This window comes from Bombina bombina, chromosome 3, assembly GCF_027579735.1.
Source record: "Bombina bombina isolate aBomBom1 chromosome 3, aBomBom1.pri, whole genome shotgun sequence".
Lineage (NCBI taxonomy): Eukaryota > Metazoa > Chordata > Amphibia > Anura > Bombinatoridae > Bombina > Bombina bombina.
In genome coordinates, this window is record NC_069501.1 from 975,560,395 (window position 1) to 975,580,491 (window position 20,097).

A 20,097-nucleotide genomic window follows, 5' to 3' on the forward strand; every position below is an offset into this window, starting at 1 on the left:
AGAGAACTCTTTGTTCCCCCCTGATGATTGATATATGCTACAGTCGTGATATTGTCCGACTGGAATCTTATGAATCTGGCCGAAGCCAGCTGAGGCCACGCCAGAAGCGCATTGAATATCGCTCTCAGTTCTAGAATATTTATCGGGAGGAGAGCGTCCTCCCGAGTCCACAAACCCTGTGCTTTCATGGAATTCCAGACTGCACCCCAGCCCAATAGGCTGGCGTCCGTTGTCACTGACCCATGCTGGCCTGCGGAAACACATTCCCTGGGACAGATGATCCTGTGACAACCAAAGAAGAGAGTCTCTGGTCTCTTGATCCAAATTTATCTGAGGAGATAAACCTGTATAATCCCCATTCCACTGTTTGAGCATGCATAGTTGCAGTGGTCTGAGATGCAAGCGAGCAAACAGAACTATGTCCATTGCCGCTACCATTAATCCGATTACCTCCATACACTGAGCCACTGATGGCCGAGGAATGGAATGAAGAGCTCAGCAGATGGTTAAAATCTTTGATTTCCTGACCTCCATCAGAAAAATTTTCATGTCCACCGAATCTATCAGAGTTCCCAGGAATGGAACTCTTGTGAGAGGGATAAGTAAACCCTTTTTATGTTCACCTTCCACCCGTGAGATCTTAGAAAAGCCAACACGATGTCCGTGTGAGACTTGGCTAGTTGGTAAGTCGACACCTGAATTAAGATATCGTCCAGATAAGGCGCCACAGCTATGCCCCGCGGCCTTAGAACCGCCAGAAGGGACCCTAGCACCTTTGTGAAAATTCTGGAAGCTGTGGCCAACCCGAAGGGAAGGGGCACAAACTGGTAATGCTTGTCCAGAAAGGCGAACCTGAGGAACTGGTGATGATCTTTGTGTATAGGGATGTGTAGATACACATCCTTTAAGTCCACGGTGGTCATATATTGACCCTCCTGGATCATTGGTAAAATAGTCCGAATGGTCTCCATCTTGAAGGATGGGAATCTGAGGAATTTGTTTAGGATCTTGAGATCTAAAAGTGGTCTGAAGGTTCCCTCTTTTTTGGGAACCAGAAACAGATCGGAGTAGAACCCCTGCCCCTGTTCTGTTTTCTGAACTGGGCAGATCACTCCCATGGTATATAGGTCTTCTACACAGCGTAAGAACGCCTCTCTTTTTGACTGGTTTACAGACAATTGAGAAAGATGGAATCTCCCCCTTGGAGGAGAATCTTTGAAATCTAGAAGATACCCCTGGGTTACGATTTCTAAAGCCCAGGAGTCCTGAACGTCTCTTGCCCAAGCCTGAGCAAAGAGAGAAAGTCTGCCCCCTACTAGATCCGGTCCCGGATCGGGGGCTACCCCTTCATGCTGTCTTGGTGGCAGCAGAAGGCTTCTGGGCCTGTTTACCCTTGTTCCAAGTCTGGTTAGGTCTCCAGACTGACTTGGATTGAGAAAAATTCCTCTCTTGCTTTGCAGCAGGGGAAGAGGTAGAGGGACCCCCTTTGAAGTTTCGAAAGGAACGAAAATTATTTTGTTTGGTCCTCATCTTATTTGTCTTATCCTGAGGAAGGGCATGGCCTTTCCCTCCAGTGATGTCTGAAATGATCTCTTTCAGTTCAGGCCCGAATAGTGTCTTACCCTTGAAAGGGATGGCTAAAAGCTTAGATTTTGATGACACATCAGCAGACCAGAGCCATAACGCTCTACGCACTAAAATGGCAAAACCTGAATTCTTTGCCGCTAATTTAGCCAGTTGAAAAGCGGCATCTGTAATGAAAGAATTAGCTAGCTTGAGAGCCCTAATTCTATCCAGAATATTATCTAATGGGGTCTCAACCTGAAGAGCCTCCTCCAGAGCCTCTAACCAAAAAGAAGCTGCAGTAGTTACAGGAACAATGCACGCTATAGGTTGGAGAAGAAAACCCAGATGAACAAATATTTTCTTTAGGAGACCCTCTAATTTTTTATCCATAGGATCATTGAAAGCACAACTGTCCTCAATAGGTATAGTTGTACGCTTAGCCAGGGTCTGCCACGAGTCCTGCATGGTGTCTGATATGGGAAACATTTTCTTAAAAGTAGGAGGGGGAGCGAACGGAATACCTGGTCTATCCCACTCCTTAGTAACAATGTCTGAAATCCTCTTAGGGACCGGAAAAACATCAGTGTAGACAGGAACCTCTAGAAATATGTCCATTTTACACAATTTCTCTGGAACTACAATAGGGTCACAATCATCCAGAGTCGCTAAAACCTCCCTGAGCAATAAGCGGAGGTGTTCTAGTTTAAATTTAAAAGCCGTCAGAGAACATCTTTCCTGAATCAGAAATCTCTCCCTCAGACAGCAAATCCCTCACCCCCAACTCAGAACATTGTGAGGGTACATCGGATATGGCTAATAAAGCCTCAGAGGGCTCAGCATTTGTTCTCACACCAGACCTACTGCACTTCCCCTGCAACCCAGGCAGCTTAGATAAAACCTCTGAGAGTAGTATTCATAACTGCGGCCATATATTGCAGGGTGAAAGAATTAGACGCACTAGAAGTACTTGGCGCCGCTTGTGCGGGCGTTAATGGTTGTGACACTTGGGGAGAATTAGATGGCATTACCCGATTCCCTTCTGACTGAGAATCATCCTGCGACATACTTTTAGTATCTAAAACATGTTCTTTGCAATTTATTGACCTTTCAGTGCATGAGGGACACATTCTAAGTGGGGGTTCCACAATGGCTTCTAAACATATTGAACAATGACTTTCTTCAATGTCAGACATGTTGAACAGGCATGAAAACACTTTATTTAGTGAAAAAAATACCGATCTTAAAAAACTGTACTGCGCCTTTAAGAGAAAAAAAACCATACACATTCTGCAAAACTGCTTTAAAATGCACCAAATTTTTCAAATTTTTGCAAGCAGACTCAATATGTGTAGTTAAGTTTGCCCCACAAGGAAATTTAACATTTAACCCTTTAATGTGCAAACCGGATTGAAATTAGGCCTAAAACCGGAAAAAACACCCCCAGCACCTTGCCACAGCCCTGCTGTGGCGCCTACCTGCCCTCAGGGATAGGGCCCAAAACATCCACAAGGGCCCTCAGGAGTTGGAGCTTGCCGAGTGAAAACAACTGCGCATCTGAGGCGTGAAAATAGGCCCCACCCATATCACTCAATGTCTCTACAGCCTCAAAGAATCGCACCAGAGCGGTTTTAAACTAGCCATGTGGGTTTTGAGACCCAAATAATAAGCCAAGTGTACCCTCAAAGTTGCCCAAAAAACGTTATTGCCCACAAAATGTTAACAGCACTCCCAGTTATCACCTCTTTCACTTTACCCTTCCTAGTACTTAGATTAGGCAAAGAGAATGACTGGGGGGTGAAGCTAAGGGAGGAGCTATATAGACAGCTCTGCTGTGGTGCTCTTTGCCACTTCCTGTTAGCAAGAAGATAATATCCCACAAGTAAAGGATGAATCCGTGGACTTGTTGTACCTTATAGAAGAAAACATGTGTGGACACCCATCCACATATAGCAGATAGCCAAACCAGTACTGAAACAGTTATAAGTAGAGGTAATGGTAAATTGAGAGTATATCGTCGATCTGAAAAGGGAGGTAGAAGATGAATCTCTATGACCGATAACAGAGAACCTATGAAATAGACCCCCGCTAGGGAAATCATCGTATTCAATAAGTGATACTCCCTTCACGTCCCTCTGACATTCGCTGTACTCTGAGAGGAATCGGGCTTCAACAATGCTGAGAAGCGAATATCAACATAGAAATCTTAGCACAAACTTACTTCACCACCTCCATAGGAGGCAAAGTTTGTAAAACTGAATTGTGGGTGTGGTGAGGGGTGTATTTATAGGCATTTTGAGGTTTGGGAAACTTTGCTACTCCTGGTAGGATTGTATATCCCATACGTCACTAGCTCATGGACTCTTGCCAATTACATGAAAGAAAAGGAATACCAGGCCTCTCCCATTCCCATGCAATAATCTCTGAAACACGACTTGGAACAGGAAAAACTTCTGCCACAGAAGGAACATAAAAAAAAACGTATTAAGTTTACTAGACTTCTTAGGAGTAACTATGACCGTCGAGTCAGAGTCATCCAAAGTGGCCAAAACCTGACACTTGATGAAGGTCAGTGTATGACCGAAACGCGTTGACTGGTGAGTAATTTTTCGATATTGGGTTTTCATAAAACAATCTACGCTATTATTCATTTTCTTTTGGCAGAAGGAATAAGTCCTGAACCAAGGTTGAACACCATTTTTTCGTTTAAGAAAACAATCACACATAGAACATGCGAATCGATATGTGACATACAACACTGACTCTGGGATCATTTATACAAGTTGGACCATAAGTCCTCTTTTGGATCTTGTTTAAGTCACGTATATCTGTGAACCTCACATTCTAAAGGATTGTATTAAGAAAGACTGTATTGCACCGTTTGGATTCTGTTTTGATCACCCCGCATATAACTTTTTTGACTATACCGCCATTTTTGAACACTTTACTTAATTTGGTGCACATTTGTTTGGCACTTGTTTCACCAAAATTATTTTTTCGTAACTTATATTTTTCATTTACTTATATATTACTTTGCATCACATTTGCGCTAATTATTTTTGCTCATTTAAGCATGGTTACTTTAACATTGTTTCCGGTAACCACTAGTAATTGTTTATCACTTTCAAGATCTTTATTGTTAGCATACTTTGGATATTTTTGTCACGATTTATTTCGAGTTTCAACACATTCATCTTATTTGGCACACCTTATCCACTAAGGTACTTCATCCGCACCAAAATCCACTACAGTGAATTAACTTTTGGCTGCGTTCATTATCGGGAATAATACCAGTCCCGGTCTTTAAACCGAAGCATTGAAAATTGGCATTATCAATACTTGGAACATCAGGGAAGCTTGTGTTAGCTGCATCTTTTACTATGCAATATGCACATTTTAAGATAGTTTTTATCTGCTTTAGTTAATCATACTTATCCACTAGTTCTAGGTTGGAATAAGTAATAAGCCAATCTTCCTATGCTGTAGCACGGATCCATTACCCTCCATCTGTGATTGTGTTGTCAACACACTGTGTAATATTTTAAAGATTTTTTATTCTGTCAATCATTCAGTCTACATAATCTGTTTACTGTTTTTACTACCATTGTTAATACATGGATCCATGAGTTTTTAACCCCTTAATGACCACAGCACTTTTCCATTTTCTGTCCGTTTGGGACCAAGGCTATTTTTACATTTTTGCGGTGTTTGTGTTTAGCTGTAATTTTCATCTTACTCATTTACTGTACCCAAACATATTATATGCCGTTTTTCTCGCCATTAAATGGACTTTCTAAAGATACCATTATTTTCATCATATCTTATAATTTACTATAAAAAAATTATAAAATATGAGGAAAAAATTGAAAAAAACAATTTATGTAAGAACTTACCTGATAAATTCATTTCTTTCATATTAGCAAGAGTCCATGAGCTAGTGACGTATGGGATATACATTCCTACCAGGAGGGGCAAAGTTTCCCAAACCTCAAAATGCCTACAAATACACCCCTCACCACACCCACAAATCAGTTTAACAAATAGCCAAGAAGTGGGGTGATAAGAAAAAAGTGCGAAAGCATGAAAAATAAGGAATTGGAATAATTGTGCTTTATACAAAAAAATCATAACCACCACAAAAAGGGTGGGCCTCATGGACTCTTGCTAATATGAAAGAAATTAATTTATCAGGTAAGTTCTTATATAAATTATGTTTTCTTTCATGTAATTAGCAAGAGTCCATGAGCTAGTGACGTATGGGATAATGACTACCCAAGATGTGGATCTTTCCACGCAAGAGTCACTAGAGAGGGAGGGATAAAATAAAGACAGCCAATTCCGCTGAAAAATAATCCACACCCAAAATAAAGTTTAAATTTTATAATGAAAAAAACTGAAAACATAAGCAGAAGATTCAAACTGAAACAGCTGCCTGAAGTACTTTTCTACCAAAAACAGCTTCAGAAGAAGAAAACACATCAAAATGGTAGAATTTAGTAAAAGTATGCAAAGAAGACCAAGTTGCTGCTTTGCAAATCTGATCAACCGAAGCTTCATTCCTAAACGCCCAGGAAGTAGAAACTGACCTAGTAGAATGAGCTGTAATCCTTTGAGGCGGAGTTTTACCCGACTCGACATAAGCATGATGAATTAAAGATTTCAACCAAGATGCCAAAGAAATGGCAGAGGCCTTCTGACCTTTCCTAGAACCGGAAAAGATAACAAATAGACTAGAAGTCTTTCAGAAATTCTTAGTAGCTTCAACATAATATTTCAAAGCTCTAACTACATCCAAAGAATGCAATGTTTTCTCCTTAGAATTCTTAGGATTAGGACATAATGAAGGAACCACAATTTCTCTACTAATGTTGTTGGAATTCACAACCTTAGGTAAAAATTCAAAAGAAGTTCGCAACACCGCCTTATCCTGAAGAAAAATCAGAAAAGGAGACTCACAAGAAAGAGCAGATAATTCAGAAACTCTTCTGGCAGAAGAGATGGCCAAAAGGAACAAAACTTTCCAAGAAAGTAATTTAATGTCCAAAGAATGCATAGGTTCAAACGGAGGAGCTTGAAGAGCCCCCAGAACCAAATTCAAACTCCAAGGAGGAGAAATTGACTTAATGACAGGTTTTATACGAACCAAAGCTTGTACAAAACAATGAATATCAGGAAGATTAGCAATCTTTCTGTGAAAAAGAACAGAAAGAGCAGAGATTTGTCCTTTCAAGGAACTTGCGGACAAACCTTTATCTAAACCATCCTGAAGAAACTGTAAAATTCTTGGAGTGCCAGGAAAAATGATGAGAAAGACACCAAGAAATATAAGTCTTCCAGACTCTATAATATATCTCCCTAGATACAGATTTACGAGCCTGTAACATAGTATTAATCACAGAGTCAGAGAAACCTCTTTGACTAAGAATCAAGCGTTCAATCTCCATACCTTTAAATTTAAGGATTTGAGATCCTGATGGAAAAAAGGACCTTGCGACAGAAGGTCTGGTCTTAACGGAAGAGTCCACGGTTGGCAAGAGGCCATCCGGACAAGATCCGCATACCAAAACCTGTGAGGCCATGCTGGAGCTACCAGCAGAACAAACGAGCATTCCTTCAGAATCTTGGAGATCACTCTTGGAAGAAGAACTAGAGGCGGAAAGATATAAGCAGGATGATACTTCCAAGGAAGTGACAATGCATCCACTGCTTCCGCTTGAGGATCCCTGGATCTGGACAGATACCTGGGAAGTTTCTTGTTTAGATGAGAGGCCATCAGATCTATTTCTGGAAGTCCCCACATTTGGACAATCTGAAGAAATACCTCTGGGTGAAGAGACCATTCGCCCGGATGCAATGTTTGGCGACTGAGATAATCCGCTTCCCAATTGTCTATACCTGGGATATGAACCGCAGAAACTAGACAGGAGCTGGATTCCGCCCAAACCAGAATTCGAGATACTTCTTTCATAGCCAGAGGGCTGTGAGTCCCTCCTTGATGATTGATGTATGCCACAGATGTGACATTGTCCGTCTGAAAACAAATGAACGATTCTCTCTTTAGAAGAGGCCAAGACTGAAGAGCTCTGAAAATTGCACGGAGTTCCAAAATATTGATCGGTAATCTCACCTCCTGAGATTCCCAAACCCCTTGTGCCGTCAGAGACCCCCACATAGCTCCCCAACCTGTAAGACTTGCATCTGTTGAGATTACAGTCGAGGTCGGAAGAACAAAAGAAGCCCCCTGAACTAAACGATGGTGATCTGTCCATCTGGTGAGTGTCGTACAATCGGTTTTAAAGATATTAATTGAGATATCTTTGTGTAATCCCTGCACCACTGGTTCAGCATACAGAGCTGAAGAGGTCGCATGTGAAAACGAGGAAAGGGGATCGCGTCCGATGCAGCAGTCATAAGACCTAGAATTTCCATGCATAAGGCTACCGAAGGGAATGATTGTGACTGAATGTTTCGACAAGCTGATATCAATTTTAGACGTCTCTTGTCTGTCAAAGATAGAGTCATGGACACTGAATCTATCTGGAAACCCAAAAAGGTTACCCTTGTCTGAGGAATCAATGAACTTTTTAGTAAATTGATCCTCCAACCATGATCTTGAAGAAACAATACAAGTCGATTCGTATGAGATTCTGCTAAATGTGAAGACTGAGCAAGTACCAAGATATCGTCCAAATAAGGAAATACCACAATACCCTGTTCTCTGATTACAGACAGAAGGGCACCGAGAACCTTTGTAAAAATTCTTGGAGCTGTTGCTAGGCCAAACGGCAGAGCCACAAACTGGTGATGCTTGTCTAGGAACGAGAATCTCAGAAACTGATAGTGATCTGGATGAATCGGAATATGCAGATATGCATCCTGTAAATCTATTGTAGACATATAATGCCCTTGCTGAACAAAAGGCAGGATAGTCCTTACAGTTACCATTTTGAATGTTGGTATCCTTACATAACGATTCAATATTTTTAGATCCAGAACTGGTCTGAAGGAATTCTCCTTCTTTGGTACAATGAAGAGATTTGAATAAAATCCCAGCCCCTGTTCCAGAACTGGAACTGGCATAATTACTCCAGCCAACTCTAGATCTGAAACACATTTCAGAAATGCTTGAGCCTTCGCTGGATTTACTGGGACACGGGAAAAAAAAAATCTCTTTGCAGGAGGCCTTATCTTGAAGCCAATTCTGTACCCTTCTGAAACAATATTCTGAATCCAAAGATTGTGAACGGAATTGATCCAAATTCCTTTGAAAAAACGTAATCTGCCCCCTACCAGCTGAGCTGGAATGAGGGCCGCACCTTCATGTGGACTTGGGAGCTGGCTTTGATTTTCTAAAAGGCTTGGATTTATTCCAGACTGGAGATGGTTTCCAAACTGATACCGCTCCTGAGGATGAAGGATCAGGCTTTTGTTCCTTGTTGTGACGAAAGGAACGAAAACGATTAGACCTAAATTTACCTTTAGATTTTTTATCCTGTGGTAAAAAAGTTCCTTTCCCTCCAGTAACAGTTGAGATAATAGAATCCAACTGAGAACCAAATAATTTATTACCCTGGAAAGAAAGGGAAAGCAGAGTAGACTTAGAAGACATATCAGCATTCCAAGTTTTAAGCCATAAAGCTCTTCTAGCTAAAATAGCTAGAGACATATACCTGACATCAACTCTAATGATATCAAAGATGGCATCACAAATAAAATTATTAGCATGTTGAAGAAGAAGAATAATGCTATGAGAATTATGATCTGTTACTTGTTGCGCTAAAGCTTCCAACCAAAAAGTTGAAGCTGCAGCAACATCCGCCAAAGATATAGCAGGTCTAAGAAGATTACCTGAACACAAGTAAGCTTTTCTTAGAAAGGATTCAATTCTCCTATCTAAAGGATCCTTAAAGGAAGTACCATCTGCCGTAGGAATGGTAGTACGCTTAGCAAGAGTAGAGACAGCCCCATCAACCTTAGGAATTTTGTCCCAAAATTCAAATCTGTCAGATGGCACAGGATATAACTGCTTAAAACGTTTAGAAGGAGTAAATGATTTGCCCAAATTATTCCATTCCCTGGAAATTACTTCAGAAATAGCACCAGGAACAGGAAAAACTTCTGGAATAACTACAGGAGATTTAAAAACCTTATCTAAACGTTTAGATTTAGTATCAAGAGGACCAGAATCCTCAATTTCTAATGCAATTAGGACTTCTTTAAGTATAGAATGAATAAATTCCATTTTAAATAAATATGAAGATTTATCAGCATCAACCTCTGAAACAGAATCCTCTGAACCAGAAGAGCCATTATCAGAATCAGAATGATGATGTTCATTTAAAAATTCATCTGAAAAATGAGAAGTTTTAAAAGACTTTTTAAACAAAATCTCTTATGTTATCAGGAACACTGAGTATTAGATGTTGATGAAACAGCAACAGGTAATGTAACTTTACTAAAGGAAATATTATCTGCATTAACAAGTTTGTCATGACATTCAATACAAACAACAGCTGGAGGAACAGCTACCAAAAGTTTACAGCAGATACACTTAGCTTTGGTAGCTCCAGCACCAGGCAGCGATTTTCCAGAAGTATCTTCTGACTCAGCTTCAACATGGGACATCTTGCAATATGTAATAGAAAAAACAACATATAAAGCAAAATTGATCAAATTCCTTAAATGACAGTTTCAGGAATGGGAAAAAATGCCAGTGAACAAGCTTCTAGCAACCAGAAGCAATAAAAAATGAGACTTAAATAATGTGGAGACAAAAGTGACGCCCATATTTTTTTAGCACCAAATAAGACGCCCACATTATTTGGCGCCTAAATGCTTTTGGCGCCAAAAATGACGCCACATCCGGAACGCCGACATTTTTGGCGCAAAAGAACGTCAAAAATGATGCAACTTCCGGCGACACGTATGACGCCGGAAACAGAAAAAAAAATTTGCGCCAAAAAAGTCTGCGCCAAGAATGACGCAATAAAATGAAGCATTTTCAGCCCCCGCGAGCCTAACAGCCCACAGGGAAAAGTCAAATTTTAAGGTAAGAAAAAAATTGTTTTATTCAAATGCATTATCCCAAATATGAAACTGACTGTCTGAAAATAAGGAACGTTGAACATCCTGAGTCAAGGCAAATAAATGTTTGAATACATATATTCAGAACTTTATAAAAAAGTGCCCAACCATAGCTTAGAGTGTCACAGAAAATAAGACTTACTTACCCCAGGACACTCATCTACATGTTGTAGAAAGCCAAACCAGTACTGAAACGAAAATCAGCAGAGGTAATGGTATATATATAAGAGTATATCTTCGATCTGAAAAGGGAGGTAAGAGATGAATCTCTACGACCGATAACAGAGAACCTATGAAATAGACCCCGTAGAAGGAGATCATTGAATTCAAAATAGGCAATACTCTCCTCACATCCCTCTGACATTCACTGCACGCTGAGAGGAAAACCGGGCTCCAACCTGCTGCGGAGCGCATATCAACGTAGAATCTAGCACAAACTTACTTCACCACCTCCATAGGAGGCAAAGTTTGTAAAACTGAATTGTGGGTGTGGTGAGGGGTGTATTTGTAGGCATTTTGAGGTTTGGGAAACTTTGCCCCTCCTGGTAGGAATGTATATCCCATACGTCACTAGCTCATGGACTCTTGCTAATTACATGAAAGAAAACACACTTTTTCTAACTATGACCCCCAAAATCTGTTACACATCTACAACCACCAAAAAACACCCGTGCTAAATAGTTTCTAAATTTTGTCCTGAGTTTAGAAATACCCAATGTTTACATGTTCTTTGCTTTTTTTGTAAGTTATAGGGCCATAAATACAAGTAGCACTTTGCTATTTCCAAACCATTATTTTTCAAAATTAGCGCTAGTTACATTAGAACACTAATATCTTTCAGGAATCTCTGAATATCCATTGACATGTATATATTTTTTTTTTAGTAGACATCCCAAAGTATTCATCTAGGCCCATTTTGGTATATTTCATGCCACCATTTCACCGCCAAATGCGATTAAATACAAAAAATCGTTCACTTTTTTACAAATTTTTTCACAAACTTTTGGTTTGTCACTGAAATTATTTACAAACAGCTTGTGCAATTATGGCTTAAATGGTTGTAAATTCTTCTCTGGGATCCCCTTTGTTCAGAAATAGCAGACATATATGGCTTTGGCGTTGCTTTTTAGTAATTAGAAGGCTGCTAAATGCCACTGCGCACTACACGTGTATTATGCCCAGCAGTGAAGGGGTTAATTATGGAGCATGTAGGGAGCTTTTAGGGATAATTTTAGCTTTAGTGTAGTGTAGTAGACAACCCCAAGTATTGATCTAGGCCAATTTTGGTATATTTCATGCCACCATTTCACCGCCAAATGCGATCAAATTAAAAAAAAAAACGTAAAATTTTTCACAATTTTAGGTTTCTCACTGAAATCATTTACAAACAGCTTGTGCAATTATGGCACAAATGGTTGTAAATGCTTCTCTGGGATCCCCTTTGTTCAGAAATAGCAGACATATATGGCTTTGGCGTTGCTTTTTGGTAATTAGAAGGCCGCCAAATGCCGCTGCATTTCACACGTGTATTATGGCTAGCAGTGAAGGGGTTAATTATGTAGCTTGTAGGGAGCTTGCAGGGTTAATTTTAGCTTTAGTGTAGAGCTCAGCCTCCCACCTGAAACATGAGACCCCCTGATCCCTCCCAAACAGCTCTCTTCCCTCCCCCACCCCACAATTGTCCCCGCCATCTTAAGTACTGGCAGAAACTCTGCCAGTACTAAAATAAAAGCTATATTTGAGCTTTTTTTAGCATATTTACATATGCTGCGGTGTAGGATCCCCCCTTAGCCCACAGCCTCACTGATCCCCCACCAAAGAGCTCTCTAACCCTCCCCCTCTGCCTTAATGGGCGCCATCTTGGGTACTGGCAGCTGTCTGCCAGTACCAGTTTAGTGAAAAAATGTGCCTTTTTTAAAAAAACTAAAACCTTTTCTGTAGTGTAGCTTTCCCCCCCCCCCAAGATCTCTTAGCTGTTTATTTACAGCTTTCAAAAATGTTTTATTTTCTTACTTTTGCAAGTTTATTTTTCTGTAGTGTAGCGGTTCCCTCCCCCTCCCGCTCCGTGCACGCGCCCGCCCGCCGCTCCCGTGCGCGCTCCCGCCCCCCTCCAGTCCACTCGGCACATCGATGGCCGCCCACCCGCCTCCCAGACTTGCTCCCACCCACCAACGATACCGGCCACCGATGTCCGGTGCAGAGAGGGCCACAGAGTGGCTCTCTCTGCATCGGATGGCCAAGGGGGGTTATTGTAGGATGCCTCGATATCGAGGCATCACTGCAATAACCGGAAAGCAGCTGGAAGCGAGCAGGATCGCTTCCAGCTGCTTTCCAGACCAAGGACGTACGCCACACGTCCTCGGTCATTAACTGTCTTTTTTTTGAGGACGTGTGGCGTACGTCCTTGGTCGTTAAGGGGTTAATCTGTTATTTGTGTGTAACAAACACTCGCTGTTTTATATCATTGTATAAAGTTTAAAGTTTTTATTTTATTGTAATAGCTTGTTTTATCTGAATAAATTGTCTTGCTTATTGTTATTAGGGAGCCTACATTTAGTTTTATTTGGACCCTGCCTACACCAGTTTGGCGCTCTGATATATCCTTGATTTTCAAAGAGCAAAACAGCAGAGCTGTATATATAGCTCCTCCCTTCCCCTCCAGTCATTCGACCGAAAGTTATAGGAAGAGAAAGGAAAAGCTTAAAGGTGCAGAGTTGACTGAAGTTGTAAATAATAAAAAATATAATCTGTCTTAAATTGACAGGGAGGGCCGTGGACTCGTATCGTAGAAGAAATCAATTTATCAGGTAAGCATAAATTTCCTTTTCTTCTACAAGATATGACGAGTCCATAGATTTCATCCTTACTTGTGGGATACAATACCAAAGCAACAGGACACGGATGAAAGGGAGGGACAAGACAGAGACCTAAACGGAAGGCACCCCTGCTTGAAGAACTTTTCTCCCAAAAACAGCCTCAGAAGAAGCAAAAGTATCAAATTTGGAAAAAGTATGAAGGGACGACCAAGTCGCAGCCTTACAAATCTGTTCAACAGATGCATCGTTTTTAAAAGCCCATGTGGAAGCCACAGCCCTAGTAGAATGAGCCGTAATTCTTTCAGGAGGCTGCTGTCCAGCAGTCTCATATGCCAGGTGGATGATACTTCTCAGCCAAAAAGAAAGTGAGGTAGCCATAGCTTTCTGACCCCTAAGCTTTCCAGAATAACAATGAATAATGAAGATGATTGACGGAAATCCTTAGTTGCCTGTAAGTAAAACTTGAAGGCACGGACCACGTCCAGATTATGTAACAGACGCTCCTTCTTACAAGGAGGATTAGGACACAAGGAAGGAACAACAATTTCCTTATTAATATTCTTATTGGAAACAACCTTGGGAAGAAACCCAGGTTTAGTACCTAAAACCACCTTATCAGAATGAAATATGAGATAAGGCGAATCACACTAACGCTGAAAGCTCAGAAACTCAGAAGAAATAGCAACCAAAAACAGAACTTTCCAAGATAATAATTTAATATCTATGGAATGCATAAGTTCAAACGGAACCCCTTGAAGAACTCGAAGAACTAAATTTAAACTCCAGGGAGGAGTAATTGGTCTAAAAACAGGCTTAATTCTAGATAGAGCCTGACAAAAAGACTGAACATCTGGCACATCTGCCAAACGTTTGTGAAACAAAATTGACAACGCAGAAATTTGTCCCTTTAAGGAACTTGCTGATAACCCTTTCTCCAATCCTTCTTGGAGAAAAGACAAAATCCTAGGAATCCTAACTCCTTGAGTAACCCTTGGATTCACACCAATAAAGATATTTACACCATATCTTATGATAGATTTTTCTAGTGACAGGCTTTCTAGCCTGTATCAAAGTACTGATAACCGAATCAGAGAATCCTCGTTTCGATAAAATCAAGCGTTCAATCTCCACGCAGTCAGCTGAAGAGAAATTAGATTTGGATGTTGGAAAGGACCTTGAATGAGAAGGTCCTGTCTCAAAGGAAGTTTCCACGGTGGCAGAGAGGACATGTCCACTAGATCCGCATACCAAGTCCTGCGTGGCCACGCAGGCGCTATCAGGATTACTAAAGCTCTCTCCTGTTTGATTCGAGCAATCACGCGTGGAAGGAGAGGAAACGGTGGAAACACATAAGCTAGGCTAAACTGCCAAGGCATCTATCAGTTTGGCCTGAGGATCCCTCGACCGGGATCCGTATCTTGGAAGCTTGGCATTCTGTTGAGATGCCATCAGATCCAACTCCGGTCTGCCCCATTGGAGAATCAATGAGGCAAATTCATCTGGGGGAGTGGGAACTCCACCTGGAGGTAAGGTCTGTCTACTTAGAAAATCCGCTTCCCAGTTCTCTACTCCTGGGATGTAGATTGCTGACAGATGACAAGAGTGGGCTTCCGCCCAACGGATTATCTTTGATACCTCTCTCATCACTAAGGGACTCCTTGTTCCCCCCTGATTGATCTAGACCACAGTCGTGATGTTGTCCGACTGGAATCAGATGAATTTGGCCGAAGCCAACTGAGGCCATGCCTGAAGCGCATTGAATATTGATCTCAGTTCCAGAATATCGATTGGAAGACTCCACCTGAGTCCAAACACCCTGAGCCTTCAGGGAATTCCAGACTACATCCCAGCCCAGAAGGCTGGCATCTATTGTCACTATCACCCACGATGGTCTGCGGAAACAAGTCCCCTGGGACAGATGATCCAGCGACAACCACCAAAGAAGAGAGTCCCTGGTTTCTTGGTCTAGATTTATCTGAGGAGATACATCCGCATAATCCCCATTCCACTGTCCGAGCATGCACAGCTGCAGCGGTCTGAGATGAAAGCGAGCAAACGGAACAATGTCCATTGCCGCTACCATTAATCCAATTACCTCCATACACTGAGCCACTGATGGCCGAGGAATGGACAGAAGTGCTCGGAAAGTATTTAGAATCCTCGATTTTCTGACCTCTGTCAGAAATATTTTCATGGCTACCGAGTCTATCAGAGTTCCCAAGAAAGGAACCCTTGTCTGTGGAACAAGTGAACTCTTCTCTGTGTTCACCTTCCAACCGTGAGTTCTCAGGAAAGACAACACTGTGTCTGTGTGAGATTTTGCCAGTTGATATGTTGACGCCTGAATCGGAATATCGTCCAGATAAGGCGCCACTGCTATGCCTCGCGGTCTGAGAACCACCAAAAGAGACCCTAGAACTTTTGTGGAGATTCTGGGTGCTGTGGCCAACCCGAAGGGAAGAGCCACGAACTGATAATGTTTGACCAGGAAGGCAAACCTTAGAAACTGATGATGATCCTTGTGGATAGGAATATTTAGGTAAGCATCCTTCAAGTCCACGGTAGTCATATATTGACCCTCCTGGATCATTGGTAAAATTGTTCGTATAGTCTCCATATTGAACGATGGGACTCTGAGAAACTTGTTTAGACACTTGAGATCTAAGATGGGTCTGAAAGTTCCCTCTTTTTTGGGAACCACAAATAGATTTGATTGAAGAAACTAATACCAACACCTCACTTTACCTCTTCCTAGTATAACACAGGCAAAGAGAATGACTGGAGGTAAAGGGGAAGGGAGGAGCTATATATACAGCTCTGCTGTGGTGCTCTTTGCCACTTCCTGTTAGGAGGATAATATCCCACAAGGATGAAATCCGTGGACTCGTCGTATATTGTAGAAGAAAGATGTGCTAAAAAACACAAAATTTATGCTTACCTGATAAATTTATTTCTCTTGTGGTGTATCCAGTCCACGGGTTCATCCATTACTTGTGGGATATTCTCCTTCCCAACAGGAAGTTGCAAGAGGACACCCACAGCAGAGCTGTCTATATAGCCCCTCCCCTAACTGCCACCCCCAGTCATTCGACCGAAGACAAGCAAGAAAAAAGGAGAAACTATAGGGTGCAGTGGTGACTGTAGTTTAAAAATAAAAAACAACTGCCTTAAAATGACAGGGAGGGCCGTGGACTGGATACACAACAAGAGAAATAAATTTATCAGGTAAGCATAAATTTTGTTTTCTCTTGTAAAGGTGTATCCAGTCCACAGGTTCATCCATTACTTGTGGGATACCAATACCAAAGCTTTAGGACACGGATGAAGGGAGGGACAAGGCAGGAACTTAAACGGAAGGCACCACTGCCTGTAAGACCTTTCTCCCAAAAATAGCCTCCGAAGAAGCAAAAGTATCGAATTTGTAGAATTTAGAAAAAGTGTGAAGCGAAGACCAAGTTGCCGCCTTACAAATCTGTTCAACAGAGGCTTCATTTTTAAAAGCCCATGTGGAAGCCACCGCTCTAGTGGAATGAGCTGTAATTCTTTCAGGAGGCTGTTCGCCAGCAGTCTCATAAGCTAAGCGGATTATGCGTCTCAGCCAAAAAGAAAGAGAAGTTGCCGAAGCCTTTTGGCCTCTCCTCTGTCCAGAGTAGACAACAAACAAAGCAGATGTTTGACAAAAATCCTTCGTAGCTTGTAAATAAAACTCTCCTGATTGATGTTCTTATTAGATACTACCTTAGGAAGAAACCCAGGTTTGGTACGCAAAACTACCTTATCTGCATGGGAAATCAGATAAGGGGAATCACACTTTAAAGCAGATAACTCCAAAACTCTTCGAGCCGAGGAGATATCTACTAGAAACAGAATTTTCCAAGATAAAAGTTTAATATCTATGGAATGCAAAGGTTCAAACGGAACCCCTTGAAGAACTTTTAAGAACTAAATTTAAACTCCATGGCGGAGCAACAGGTTTAAACACAGGCTTAATTCTAACTAAAGCCTGACAAAACGCCTGAACGTCTGGAACCTCAGCCAGACGCTTGTGCAAAAGAATAGACAGAGCAGAAATCTGTCCCTTTAAGGAACTAGCCGACAATCCCTTCTCCAATCCTTCTTGGAGAAAAGATAATATTCTAGGAATCCTGACTTTACTCCATGAGTAACCCTTGGATTCACACCAATGAAGATGTTTACACCATATCTTATGATAGATTTTCCTGTAACCGGCTTTCGAGCCTGAATTAATGTATCAATGACCGACTCGGAAAAACCACGCTTTGATAGAATCAAGCGTTCAATCTCCAAGCAGTCAGACGCAGAGAAATTAGATTTGGATGTTTGAAGGGACCTTGAAGTAGAAGGTCCTGCCTCAGATGCAGAGTCCATGGTGGAAAGGATGACATGTCCACCAGATCTGCATACCAAGTCCTGCGTGGCCACGCAGGAGCTATCAAAATCACTGAAGCTCTCTCCTGCTTGATCTTGGCAAAAACGAGGGAGCAGAGGAAACGGTGGAAACACATAAGCCAGGCTGAAGGACCAGGGTGCTGCTAGAGCATCTATCAGCGCTGCCTTGGGATCCCTGGACCTGTAACGAGGAAGCTTGGCGTTCTGACGAGACGCCATGAGAACCAGTTCTGGTTTGCCCCATAGTTGAATCAACTGGGCAAATACCTCCGGATGGAGCTCCCACTCCCCCGGATGAAAAGACTGCCGACTTAAGAAATCCGCCTCCTAGTTCTCTACTCCTGGGATATGGATAGCTGAGAGATGGCAAGAGTGAACCTCTGCCCATAGAATTATCTTTGAAACCTCCAACATCGCCAGGGGGCTCCTTGTACCCCCCTGATGGTTGATATAGGCTAGAGTCGTGATGTTGTCCGACTGAAATCGGATGAACCTGACCGCAGCTAGCTGAGGCCAAGCCTGAAGAGCATTGAATATCGCTCTTAATTCCAGAATGTTTATCGGAAGGAGGGCTTCCTCCTGAGTCCACGAACCCTGAGCCTTCAGGGAGTTCCAGACTGCGCCCCAGCCCAGAAGGCTGGCATCTGTCGTCACTATAGTCCACTCTGGCCTGCGGAAGCTCATTCCCCTGGACAGATGGACCCGAGATAGCCACCAGAGAAGAGAATCCCTGGTCTCTTGATCCAGATTTAGTAGAGGGGACAAATCTGTGTAATCCCCATTCCACTGATTGAGCATGCAAAGTTGCAGTGGTCTGAGATGTAGGCGGGCAAACGGAACTATGTCCATTGCCGCTACCATTAAGCCGATTACTTCCATACACTGAGCCACTGACGGCTGAGAAGTGGAATAAAGAGCACGGCAGGAAGTTAGAAGCTTTGACAACCTGACTTCTGTCAGAAAAATCTTCATTTCTACTGAATCTATCAGAGTTCCTAGGAAGGAAACTCTTGTGAGAGGGGAGAGAGAACTCTTTTCTTCATTCACCTTCCACCCATGAGACCTCAGGAATGCCAGAACAATGTCCGTATGGGACTTAGCGATTTGAAATTTGGACGCCTGTATTAGAATGTCTAGGTAAGGAGCCACCGATATGCCTCGTGGCCTTAGAACTGCCAGTAGGGACCCTAGAACCTTCGTAAAAAGATTCTTGGTGCCGTGGCTAACCCGAAGGGAAGAGCCACAAACTGGTAATGCCTGTCTAGGAAGGCAAACCTGAGAAACCGATGATGATCTCTGTGTATCGGAATGTGGAGATAAGCATCCTTTAAGTCCACGGTAGTCATATATTGACCCTCCTGGATCATAGGTAGAATGGTTCGAATAGTCTCCACTTTGAAGGATGGAATCCCTGAGAAATTTGTTTAGGATCTTGAGATCCAAGATTGGTCTGAAAGTTTCCTCTTTTTTAGGAACTATAAACAGATTTGAATAGAATCCTTGCCCCTGTTCCACCCTTGGAACTGGGTGGATCACTCCCCTAACCAGACGGTCTTTAACGCAACGTAAGAATGCCTCTCTCTTTATCTGGTTTGCAGATAATTGTGAGGGATGAAATCTCCCCTTTGGAGATGAGGCTTTGAAATCCAGAAGATATCCCTGGGAAACAATCTCCAGAGCCCAGGGATCCTGGACGTCTCTTGCCCAAGCCTGGGCGAAGAGAGAAAGTCTGCCCCCAACTAGATCCGGTCCCGGATCGGGGGCTACTCCTTCATGCTGTTTTAGAGGCAGCAGCAGGTTTTTTTGGCCTGCTTTCCCTTGTTCCAAGCCTGGTTAGGTCTCCAGACTGGCTTGGACTGGGCAAAATTTCCTTCTTGTTTTGCAGTAGAGGAAGTTGAAGCTGCGCCACTCTTGAAGTTTCGAAAGGAACTAAAATTAGTCTGTTTGGTCCTTAATTTGTTGGACCTATCCTGGGGAAGGGCGTGGCCTTTTCCTCCAGTAATATCAGAAATGATCTCCTTCAGTCTAGGCCCGAATAGGGTCTGCCCTTTGAAGGGGATGTTGAGAAGCTTAGACTTTGAAGTAACGTCAGCTGACCAGGACTTAAGCCTTACGCGCCTGAATGGCAAAACCAGAATTCTTAGCCGTTAGCTTTGTTAAATGAAAAACGGCGTCAGAAATAAATGAATTGGCTAACTTAAGAGCTTTAAGCCTGTCTAGGATA